We start from the raw sequence: 11,533 nt of genomic DNA, 5'->3' as shown, positions 1-11,533 counted from the left end.
CACGCGATTACCCCACAAAAGACAGTCCGTCTGTATGAACATTTCGTCTTTGCGCCGCTGGAATGGCTTAACCTCTGCATGCATCTGCACTGGGAAGCTGGACCAGCTCCCATGGAGGACACAGTTTTTTTTACAAGGGACAGTAAATGATCCTGGCTGGTCCAGATCCTGATCTGGCAGGCTGTAATGGGTGACTTTTCGATTTCATATGCTTCCGTCACCAAGAGCAAGTCTGCAGGCTGTGCCATTTCCACCCCGGTGGTGGTCAATGGTAGTTGACTAAGAGCATCAGCGCAGTTCTCTGTGCCAGGCCTATGGCGGAGTATATAGTTATATGCAGACAGCGTGAGTGCCCATCTTTGGATACGAGCAGAAGCATTGGTATTAATCCCTTTGCTATCTGAGAATAGCGAGGTGAGTGGCTTATGGTCAGTTTCTAACTCAAACTTAAGACCAAACAGATGCTGGTGCATTTTTTTTATCCCATAAACACATGTCAGAGCTTCTTTTTCAATCATGCTGTAGGCCCTTTCGGCCTTGGACAAACTCCTAGAGGCATAGGCGACCGGCTGCAAGGTTCCCGATTCATTTGCTTGTTATAACACACACCTGACCCCGTACGAAGACGCATCGCAAGCTAGCACTAAACGTTTACATGGGTCATACAGAACAAGCAGTTTGTTGGAACATAACAGATTTCTGGCTTTCTCAAAAGCAGCCTCTTGTGATTTCCCGCATACCCAGTCATCTCCCTTGTGTAGCAACACATGTAGGGGTTCTAGCAAGGTGCTTAACCCAGGTAGGAAATTACCAAAATAATTGAGGAGTCTCAGGAACGACCGCAGTTCCGTCACGTTCGGTGGTCTCGGCACGTTCTTGATGGCCTCCGTCTTGGCGTTGGTGGGTCTGATGCCGTCTGCCGCGATTCTTCTCCCTAAGAACTCGACCTCTGGCACCAGAAAAACACACTTTGAGCGTTTCAACCTGAGCCCCACTTGATCTAGCCGACTTAGATCCTCTTCCAGGTTCTTCAAGTGTTCGATGGTGTTCCGACCTGTGATCAATATGTCATCCTGGAAAACCACGATGCGCGGAACTGACTTAAGCAGGCTCTCCATGTTCCTTTTGAAAAATATCCGCGACCGATCAAATCCCAAACGGGCATCTATTGTAGATGAACAGACCTTTGTGCGTGTTGATGCAGGTGAGGCCTTTCGAAGATCCTGCCAGCTCCTGCGTCATGTAGGCCGAGGTCAGGTCCAACTTGGTGAACGTCTTCTCTCCTGCCAGCATCGCAAATAGGTCATCTGCCTTGGGTAGCGGGTAAAAAACGCTACCCAAAAAACGCAGCAAAAAACGGTTAATCGTTACTTTATAGTCCCCACAAATTCTGACCGTGCCATCGCTCTTGAGAACCGGAACAATCGGACTGGCCCACTTGTTGAACACCACCGGTGCGATGGTGCCCTCTCGGTGCAGCATGTCCAGCTCGATCTCCACTTTCTCTCGCATCATATATGGCACCGCCCGTGCCTTGTGGTAGATGGGTCGTGTACCAGGAAGCAGGTGGATCTGCACTTTCGACACCGAGAAACTTCCGATGCCTGGCTCAAATAATGACAGAAACTTGCTCAGAAACTGGGCACATGAGCCGTCGTCGACTGACGAAAGCGCTCGGATGTCGTCCCAGTTCCAGCGGATTTTCCCTAGCCAGCTTCTGCCGAACATCTCCTAGTACAATCCATAGTGGGAGTTCATGCACTGCTCCATCATAAGAGATGCTTATTGCCGCACTGCCGATTACAGGGATCAGCTCTTTAGTGTAAGTTCTCAGCTTGGTATGAATAGGGCTCAGCTTGGGCCTGTGTGCCTTGTTGCACCACAGCCTGTCGAAGGACTTTTTGCTCATGATAGACTGACTCGCACCCGTGTTCAGTTCCATGGATACTGGAATTCTGTTCAATTCGATTTTAACATGATCGGTGGACATTTCGTAGTGTGTACCCTGTACACTCCTGCCTCCTCGGTCTGAGTCTCTAGTTCAGTTTGATCCACCGTGGTTCGGGCTTCCTCTGCAACGTGGTGATTTGCAGGGTTTGCAGCTCATCTGCACACTCGCTAGAGGTGTCCTATTGTTCCACAGCCTTTGCATGCATAGTGTTTGAAGCAGCAATGGTAGACTCGGTGATCGCTTCCGCAGCGCCAACAAGGTGTCAATTGCCTCGCATTAACGCTTGATGGCAAACACTGGGTCATCTGAGGTCGTGCAGCTGCAGGCGTGTACGTTCTGCCATATGCATTCCTGCCTGAAAATGACGTTACTTTGTGTAGAGTACTTGCCGAAACCTCTTTCCTCTTTATGCTGCGAAATTTGTTTGGTGTTATCGCTGGTGGACATAAATGCCTGGGCTATCTTTATGGCTTTGCTCAGGTTCGATGTTTCAACATCAATAGTTTGCGAAGGATAACCTCATGGCCAATGCCAAGCACAAAAAAGTCTCTCAGCATTTGGTCCAGGAATCCATCGAATTCGCAATGTCCTGCAAGGCGCCTTAGTTCGGCAAAGTAGCTCGACACTTCCTGGCCTTCAGACTGTTGACATGTGTAAAATTGATACCTTGCCATCAGAACGATCTCCTTCAGATTTAGGTGCTCCAGAACCAGCGTACACAGTTCTTATGATTTGGCTGTTGGTTTCACCGAAACGAGAAGATTCTTCATGAGGCCAGAGGTTGTTGCTCCCGCAGATGATGAGGAGGATCGCCCTTCATTTGGCAGCGTTCACGCTCCCTTCCAGCTCGTTGACCATGAAGTATGGGTTGAGTCGCTCCACGAAGGCTCCCGATCGTCCCCTTCTGAGAATTTCTCCAGGATGCCAACAGTTCTCTGCATTTTTGCGTGGTGGTTCATTATCTCGTCGCCAGTTGTTATGTCTCAAATAAAGTAATGTAACTGAGTACTGTAGATGTGAGTAAGTGTGACCTTTGTTCCTTTATTCTAACTCCAGAGTGTTCGTACAGCATGGGAGGCCTGCTCATATACAGTGCTCCTTAGGGATGCTGGGATCCCTTGGGATTCCAACAGGTACGCCCTCTGGTGGTGGTATAATACTGGTTACAGAGGGTTGCATACATAACACATGGGACCTGGCGATGGCCTTCATCATAACAATACCGGGATGCGTACAATGTAATTCCGGTACAAATCTCGCCCTACCTTTCTTGGGCATTATAACACGATTACCCCACAGTAAACAGTTGGATTGGATGGAAAGCTCATCTTTGCGACGTCTGTACCGTTTGGTTTCATCACCCGTTTCCTTGTGGATGGTCGACCAGTCCCCGTTAAGAACACAACGTTTTACAACCGATAGGGTCGGATCCTGGTTGGTCCAATCGCTACCAGGAATTTCAGACCATGATCTTCATTATAACATCACAACACAGTAAATAAAGCAAATTGCATTACAGAATTGAGATTCTGGGGGAGAAGGTTTGGAAAGAATTTCAACTGAATGTTTAGAACTGAATTTTTCTGAATATAGCCCAGGAGGATCGGGGCAGGATTTGCACCCACTTTGTTCACCCTGTCTGGGGCTGCCAACTCTGGTTGGATGCATTCCTGGAGGTTTAATTACATTACATCTAATCACTGTGCACAGTCTTGGTCTCCATATCTGAGAAAGGAAGTACTTGCCTTAGAGGCAGTGCAATGAAGGTGCACTAGATTGATTCCTGGAATGAGAGGATTTTCCTACAATGAGAGATTGAATAGGTTGGGCATATACTCTGGAGTTTAGAAGAATGAGAGGAGATCTCATTGAAACATATTAGTTTCTGAGGGTGTTTGACAGGATAGATGCTGTGAGGTTGTTTCCCCTGGCTGGAAAGTCTAAAACTAGGGGGCATAGTTTCAGGATAAGGGACTGGCCATTTAAGATGAGGAGGAATTTCTTCACTCAGCGGGTTGTGAATATTTGGAATTCTCTACCCCAAAGGGATGTGAATGCTGCATTGTTGAGTATATTCAAGGCTGAGATAGATACATTTTTGGACTCTAGGGGAATCAAGGGATATGGATATAGGGCAGGAAAGTGGAGTTGAGGTCGAAGATCAACCATGACCTTATTGAATGGCGGAGCAGGCTCGAAGGGCCATATGGCCTAATCCTGCTCCTAAATCTTATGTTCTTATGTTCTTATGTTCTTAACTTGCTGAGCAGTGACGGGCGACCCTTCACTCTCAAAGGCATCCATGACCATGAGTAGCTCTGCAGGCATTGGCGTTTCCACCTCTGGTGTGGGCAACAGTAACTGGCTCAATGCATCTGCGCAGTTGTCGATGCCTGGTCTATGGTGAATTACATAATCATAGACAGATAATGTCAGCGCCCACCTCTGGATGCAGGACGACGCATTGGTATTGATACCTTTATGTTCCGAGAACAACAAAATAAGCGGTTTATGATCGGTTTCCAGCTCAAAGCGAAGCCCAAACAGGCACTGGTGCATTTTATTTATCCCATAAACACATGCTAAAGCCTCTTTCTTACCATGCCGTAGGCTCTTTCCACCTTGGACAGGCTTCAAGATGCATATGCAACTGGTTGTAGTTTGCCTGAATCATTGGCTTGCTGGAGTACACAGCCGACCCCATAGGACAACGCATCACAGGTCAAAACTAGACGCTTGCATGAGTCATACAGTACCAGTAGCTTGTGGGAACACAACAGATTTCTAGCCTTCTCAAAGGCTCTGTCTTGAAGTTCACCCCACACCCAGTCGTCTCCTTTCCTGAGCAGCTTGTGCAAAAGCTCTAATACTGTGTTCAATTTGGGTAAGAAGTTACCGAAATAGTTGAGAAGACCCAGGAACAAATGCAGCTCCGTGACATTCTGGGGCCTGGGCGCATTTTTGATGGCCTCTGTTTCCACGTCTGTAGGCCTGATTCTGTCTGCAGCAATCTTTCGTCCAAGGAATTCGACTTCTGGTGCCATGAAAACGCACTTCGAATGTTTCAGCCTGAGTCCCACTTTGTCCAGACGACGCAGAACCTCTTCCAGATTGTGCAGGTGTTCGGCGGTGTCACGACCTGTGACTAGGATGTAGTCTTCGAATAGCACGGATTTCAATAGGCTCTCCATGTTTCTCTGAAATATGGCTGCTGCCGAACGAATGCCAAAAGGGCACCTGTTGTAAATAAACAGTCCTTTGTGCATGTTGATGCACGTAAGTTTCTTTGATGATTCAAACGGTTCCTGTGTCATGTAGGCCGACGTTAGATTCAATTTGGTGAATGATTTACCCCGGCCAGCATTGCAAACAGGTCATCAGCTTTCGGTAGCGAGTACTGATCTTGTGTCGAAACTCAGTTGATTGTCACCTTGTAGTGTCCAGAAATCCTGACCGTGCCGTCGCTCTTTAACACCGGAACAATGGGGCTGGCCCATTCATTAAATTCGATCGGGGAAATGATCCCCTCGCATTGTAGCCTGTCCAGTTCGAGCTCGACCTTTTCTCTCATCATGTGCCTTGGCTTGTGATGGATGGGCCTTGCGTCTGGGCCTAGATGAATCTGCACCTTGGCTCCTTTGAAGCTGCCAATTCCCAGTTCAAACAGTGAGGGAAATTTGCTCAGCAATTGAGCACACAAATCATCATCCGCTGATGAAAAAAGCTTTGATATTGTACCATTTCCATTTTATTTTCTTGAGCCAACTCCTGCCGAATAACGATGGGCTGTTGCCCGGGACAATTCATAATGGTGGATCATAAACCGTTCCCTCGTACGACACTCTTACTGCTGCACTATCGATCATTGGTATGAGCTGTTTGGTGTAGGTACGCAATTTTGCATTTATCAGACTCAGCTTGGGTCTCCCTGCCTTGGTCTCCCACAGCTTTTCGAAAGTCCTCAGGCTCATTATCGATTGACTCGCACCCGTGTCTAATTCCATGGATACCGGCGCGCCGTTTAATTTTACCTCCATCATTATCAGTTGGCTCTTTGTTAGTAATTTTACCTCCATCGTTATCGGTTGGCTCTTTGTTAGTAATGCACGTACGCTATATACTTCCTCCTCGGAGCTCTCAAATGCCTCGGGCTGCATCGTCAGATCCACGCTGGATTGATCATCATCCATGGTGTGTTACAGCTCGCTTGCTCTGCTGTGGACACATCCGCTGAAGATGCCCTGTCTTCGGACAACCTCTGTATACATACTGCCTGAAGTGACACTGATGGGGTTGGTGATTGCCCCCGCAACGCCAACACGTTGAGCTCGGATTTGCGCCCAATGGCGGGCTTTGAATGGCTCCCGTTCTCACATATGCAGTTGAGTAGGCTCTCAATGGTAAACTTTGAGTGGCTCCCGGTCTTGCAGACGCAGTTGAGTAGGCCCTGCCATGTGCAGCTCTGCCGGCCGTCGATACAAGTTTGTGCACGGCACTTGCCGTGGAGTTCCTGTTTTGTCGCAATATCTGCTTCGTGCTTTTCTGCGTGGACATGCAAGTCTGGGCGATAGTGATGACCTTGCTGAGGTCCGGCGTCTTCGCAGCCAGCAACTTACTTAAGATTGCCTCGTGACTGACCCCGATCACTGAAATGTCACGCAACATGTCTTCCAATGCAGGCCCAAATTTGCAAGGCCCTGCAAGACATCTCAGGTCGGCAACAAATGCCGCTACGTCCTGGCCTTCTGGATGAACGTGCGTATAGAAGCGATAGCTGGATATGAGGATTCCTTCAATAGAAACATAGAAAATAGATGCAGGAGTAGGCCATTTGGCCCTTCGAGCCTGCACCATCATTCAATAAGATCATGGTTGGTCATCACATCAGTACCCCTTCCCTGCTTTCTCTCCATACCCCTTCACCCCTTTAGCCGTAAGGGCCATATCTAACTCCCTCTTGAATTTATCCAACGAACTGGCATCAACAACTCTCTGCGGCAGAGAATTCCACAGGTTAACAACTCTCTGAGTGAAGAAGTTTCTCCTCATCTCGGTCCTAAATGGCTTACCCTTTATCCTTAGACTGTGTCCTCTGGTTCTGGACTTCCCCAACATCAGGAACATTCTTCCTGCATCTAAACTGTCCAGTCCTGTCAGTATTTTATATGTTTCGATGAGATCCCCTCTCATTCTTCTAAACTCCAGTGAATACAGGCCCAGTCAATCCAGTCTCTCCTCATATGTCAGTCCTGCCTTCCTGGGAATCAGTCTGGTGAACCTTTGCTGCACTCCCTCAATAGCAAGTACGTCCTTCCTCAGATTCGAAGACCAAAACTGAACACAATATTCCTGGTGAGGCCTCACCAAGGCCCTGTACAAGTGTAGTAAGACTTCCCTGCTCCTATACTCAAATCCCCTAGCTATGAAGGACAACATGTTATTAGCCTTCTTCACCGCCTGCTGTACCTGTATGTCAACTTTCAATGACTGATGTACCATGACACCCAGGTCTCGTTGCACCTCCCCTTTTCCTAATCAGCCGCCATTCAGATAATATTCTGTCTTCGTGTTTTTGACACCAAAGTGGATAACCTCACATTTATCCACATTATACTGCATCTGCTGTGCAATTGCCCACTCACCTAACCTGTCCAAGTCACCCTGCAGCCTCTTAGCATCCTCCTCACAGCTCACACTGCCACCCAGCTTAGTGTCATCTGCAAACTTGGAGCTATTACACTCAATTCTTTCATCTAAATCATTGATGTATATTTAATAGCTGGGGTCCCAGCACTGAGCCCTGCGGCACCCAACTAGTCACTGCCTGCCGTTCTGAAAAGGACCCGTTTATCCCAACTCTCTGCTTCCTGTCTGTCAGCCAGTTCTCTATCCTTGTCAATATATTACTCCCAATACCATCTGCTTAAATTTTGCACAACACTCTCTTGTATGGAATCTTGTCAAAAGTCTTTTGAAAGTCCAAATACACCACATCCACTGGTTCTCCCCTGTCCACTCTATTAGTTATATCCTCAAAAAATTCTAGAAGATTTGTCAAGCAAGTTTTCCCTTTCATAAATCCATGCTGACTTGGACCAATCCTGTCACTGCTTTCCAAATGCGCTGCTATTTCATCTTTAATAATTGATTCCAACATTTTCCTCACCACTAATGTCAGGCTAACCGGTATATAATTGTCTGTTTTCTCTCTCCCTCCTTTCTTAAAAAGTGGTGTTACATTAGCTACCCTCCAATCCATAGGAACTGATCCAGAGTCGATAGACTACTGGAAAATGATCACCAATGCATCCACTATTTCTAGAGCCACTTCCTTAAGTACTCTGAGATGCAGGCTATCAGACCCTGGGGATTTATCGGCCTTCAATCCCATCAATTTCCCTAACACAATTTCCTGACTAATAAGGATTTCCTTCAGTTCCTCCTTCTCCATAGACCCTCTGTCCCCTAGTATTTCCGGAAGTTTATTTGTGTCTTCCTTCGTGAAGACAGAACCAAAGTATTTGTTCAATTGGTCTGCCATTTCTTTGTTCCCCATTATAAATTCATCTGATTCTGACTGCAAGGGACCTACGTTTGTCTTCACTAATCTTTTTCTCTTCACATATCGATAGAAGCTTTTGCAGTCAGTTTTTATGTTCCCAGCAAGCTTCCTCTCATACTCTTTTTTCCCACTCTTAATTAAACCCTTTTTCCTCCTCTGCTGAATTCTAAATTTCTCCCAGTCCTCAGGTTTGCTGCTTTTTCTGGCCAATTTATATGCCTCTTCCTTGGATTTAACACTATCCTTAATTTCCCTTGTTAGCCACGGTTGAGCCACCTTCCCCGTTTTATTTTTACTCCAGATCGGGATGTACAATTGTTGAAGTTCAACCATGTGATCCTTAAATGTTTTCCATTGCCTATCCACCGTCAACCCTTTAAGTATCATTCGGCAGTCTATTCTAGCCAATTCACATCTCATGCCATCAAAGTTACCTTTCTTTAAGTTCAGGACCCTTGTCTCTGAATTAACTGTGTCACTCTCCCTCTTAATAAAGAATCATACCATATTATGGTTACTCTTCCCCAAGGGGCCTCGTACAACAAGATTGCTAATGAGTCCTTTCTCATTACCCATCACCCAGTCTAGGATGGCCAGCCCTCTAGTTGGTTCCTCGACATATTAGTCTAGAAAACCATCCCGAATACACTCCAGGAAATCCTCCTCCACCGTATTGCTACCAGTTTGGTTAGCCCAATCTATATGTAGATTAAAGACGTCCATGATAACTGCTATACCCTTATTGCATGCATCCGTGGGTTTAAGATCTTCCTGAACTAGAGCACACAGTTCTTTGTAATCCTTTTCTGTAGGAAGAGTGGGTGAGAGCAGATGCTTGATGAGTGCATAGATCGTGGGGCCACAGATGGTGAAAAGAACTGCCCTGCGCTTCTCTGCATCCTTTTCTTTGTTTCAGTTGCTTGCCACGAAATACTGGTAAAGACGATCTGTGAAATCTCCTCAATCCTCTCCCTCATTGAATCTCTTGAGAATTCCAACAGTACTCGATTGTGCTGTGCTCGTTATACTTTTGCATGGGTTCGTATTTGCCTCGTCGCCAGTTGTGGTGTATGAAAGGATACAATGAACTCCGTACTGTGAGCCAACTTGGTCAGTCTTTAATGGCTTCCTGAAGTGAAGATACAAAGGTGAAGTTCAGGTTATATACCGGGCCCAGCACGAGTGTACCTATGACCGTAGGACCTCCGACGGTAGTGCTCCCTGTTAGTAGGCAGACCTTATGTACATACATTACATTCATCAAGTTGAGTCATTTTTAAGAGTATGGCTAGTAAGAAAGACGACAGGGAAAGGCTGATTGCTGTATTTACGCAGATCCCTATGCACAATAACAACGCTTGGTTGCCCACGAAAGCCAATTAGTCCCAACGGCGCAGACATCAACCAAAGCAAAACAGGCTGAAAACTGCCACAGATCTGGGGCACAAACATCGGTGAGCGGGTGGGTGGCCTTCGGGCCCAGTGACACCGGAGGCCGGAAGAAAATCACTTTTATACATGAAATTGGCGAATGATTTCCCCATGTTCACAGAAAACGCTTCACAGCCTGGAAATGGGGTCGTGATCATTAGGAGCCGTGGGTTCCCATAGGGATGGAACGAGCCACTGCAGAGCGGGCGGGAGCACTGCCGGGACAGAGAGGAGGTGAGGGTTCGAACGGGTGTCAGGTGAGGGGATCTTGGTGTTTATTTAAACCGGCTACTGCAGACAATGCTGCTGACAATGACCCAGCCGGGTCTTTGTCTGTAGCATTGTCAGACCTCTGTGATGGAATCAGCCACCTCCACTGCCAAAACTGAGAAAACAAACACTGGCATATGGCGTCCAGAGAAGCTGCCATATTCCTACATAGCCCTGATTGTGATGGCTATCCAGAGCTCTCCCACCAAGCAAGTGACTCTCAGCGAGATCTACCAGTTTCTCCAGAGCCACTTTCCCTTTTTCCGAGGCTCCTACCAAGGCTGGAAGAGTTCTGTGCGTCACAACCTCTCCTTGAACGACTGCTTCATCAAACTGTCCAAGGGCCTGGGCAGACCTGGCTAAGGCTATTACTGGATCATTGACCCGGCCAGCGAGTTTGTTTGAGGACGGCTTCTTCAGGCGCAGACCGAGGGGCTTTCATAGGAAATGCCAAGCTCGTAAGCCCATGTACAGCATGATGAACGGATTGGTATTCAACCACATCCCAGAGACCTATAACTTCCAAGGGTCAAGAGGACCCATCTCCTGTGCCCCCATGGCCTTTCTATAGATAGTAGCACCAGTATGATGAATGGATATTTGCCCAGCAATGTTGATGGGATGGGTTTACCGGGACATTCTGCCTCTCAACTCTCGGCCAGCAATGGTCACTACATGGAAAACTGTACAGGATCTTCATTCGGAAACTGCCCCAACCACGCCGACAGCTCATTGCCCGCGTCTCTCTTGCTGACCGGCCGTGGGGTGATGGAGCGGTACTCCATGTACACTACCTCGGCTTCAGCATGGGTTTCTTCGGCCTCCACGCTGAACAACGGGGCTCCTTGCATCAAACAGCAGCCTCTCTCGCCGTGCAACCCGTCGGCGAATCTCACTTCCAATCTGAAAGCACACTCCCTAGATCAGTCCTATTTGCATCAAAATAGCCACAACGCGGCCGATATACAAGGTATGGAGCCCATGGTATTACAGTTACAGATTAGCAAAAAAAGCTTTTGTAGGAAGCAATTCTAAAACTTTGCTGACAGTGGAATGTTTAAGTCTGGGGTCGGCGTGTCCTCCTGTGGTCCGGCAAATTCTCTGGTCCGGCACAGGCCAGGTCCCGAGGGTGCAGGATTATAGAGGTTCAACCTGTATTACAAAGAGCAAGTATCAAACTTTACTCACTTCCAATTGTATGATTATGTAATTAAACTTTTAGTCGAAAATCTTCTGTAGACTTGAAACTTTATCTTCTAGGTTGGAAGGTTCAAAAATTCATGTCCTCCGAAGCTGAATTTTAAGTTACATACGAATAT

At 47.2% G+C, this 11,533-nt stretch overlaps 1 pseudogene; it reads left to right on the top strand.

Annotated features, from left to right (window-relative positions):
- The first annotated feature begins 10,301 nt into the window (after positions 1 to 10,301).
- Positions 10,302 to 11,249, top strand: LOC139277697 (forkhead box protein F1 pseudogene; annotated as a pseudogene).
- Positions 11,250 to 11,533: the final 284 nt, after the last annotated feature.

The sequence above is a fragment of the Pristiophorus japonicus genome, chromosome 1 (assembly GCF_044704955.1).
Source record: "Pristiophorus japonicus isolate sPriJap1 chromosome 1, sPriJap1.hap1, whole genome shotgun sequence".
Classification (NCBI taxonomy): domain Eukaryota; kingdom Metazoa; phylum Chordata; class Chondrichthyes; family Pristiophoridae; genus Pristiophorus; species Pristiophorus japonicus.
Note: the sequence above shows the minus strand (reverse complement) of the source record. Positions and strands in the feature narration are given on the sequence as shown.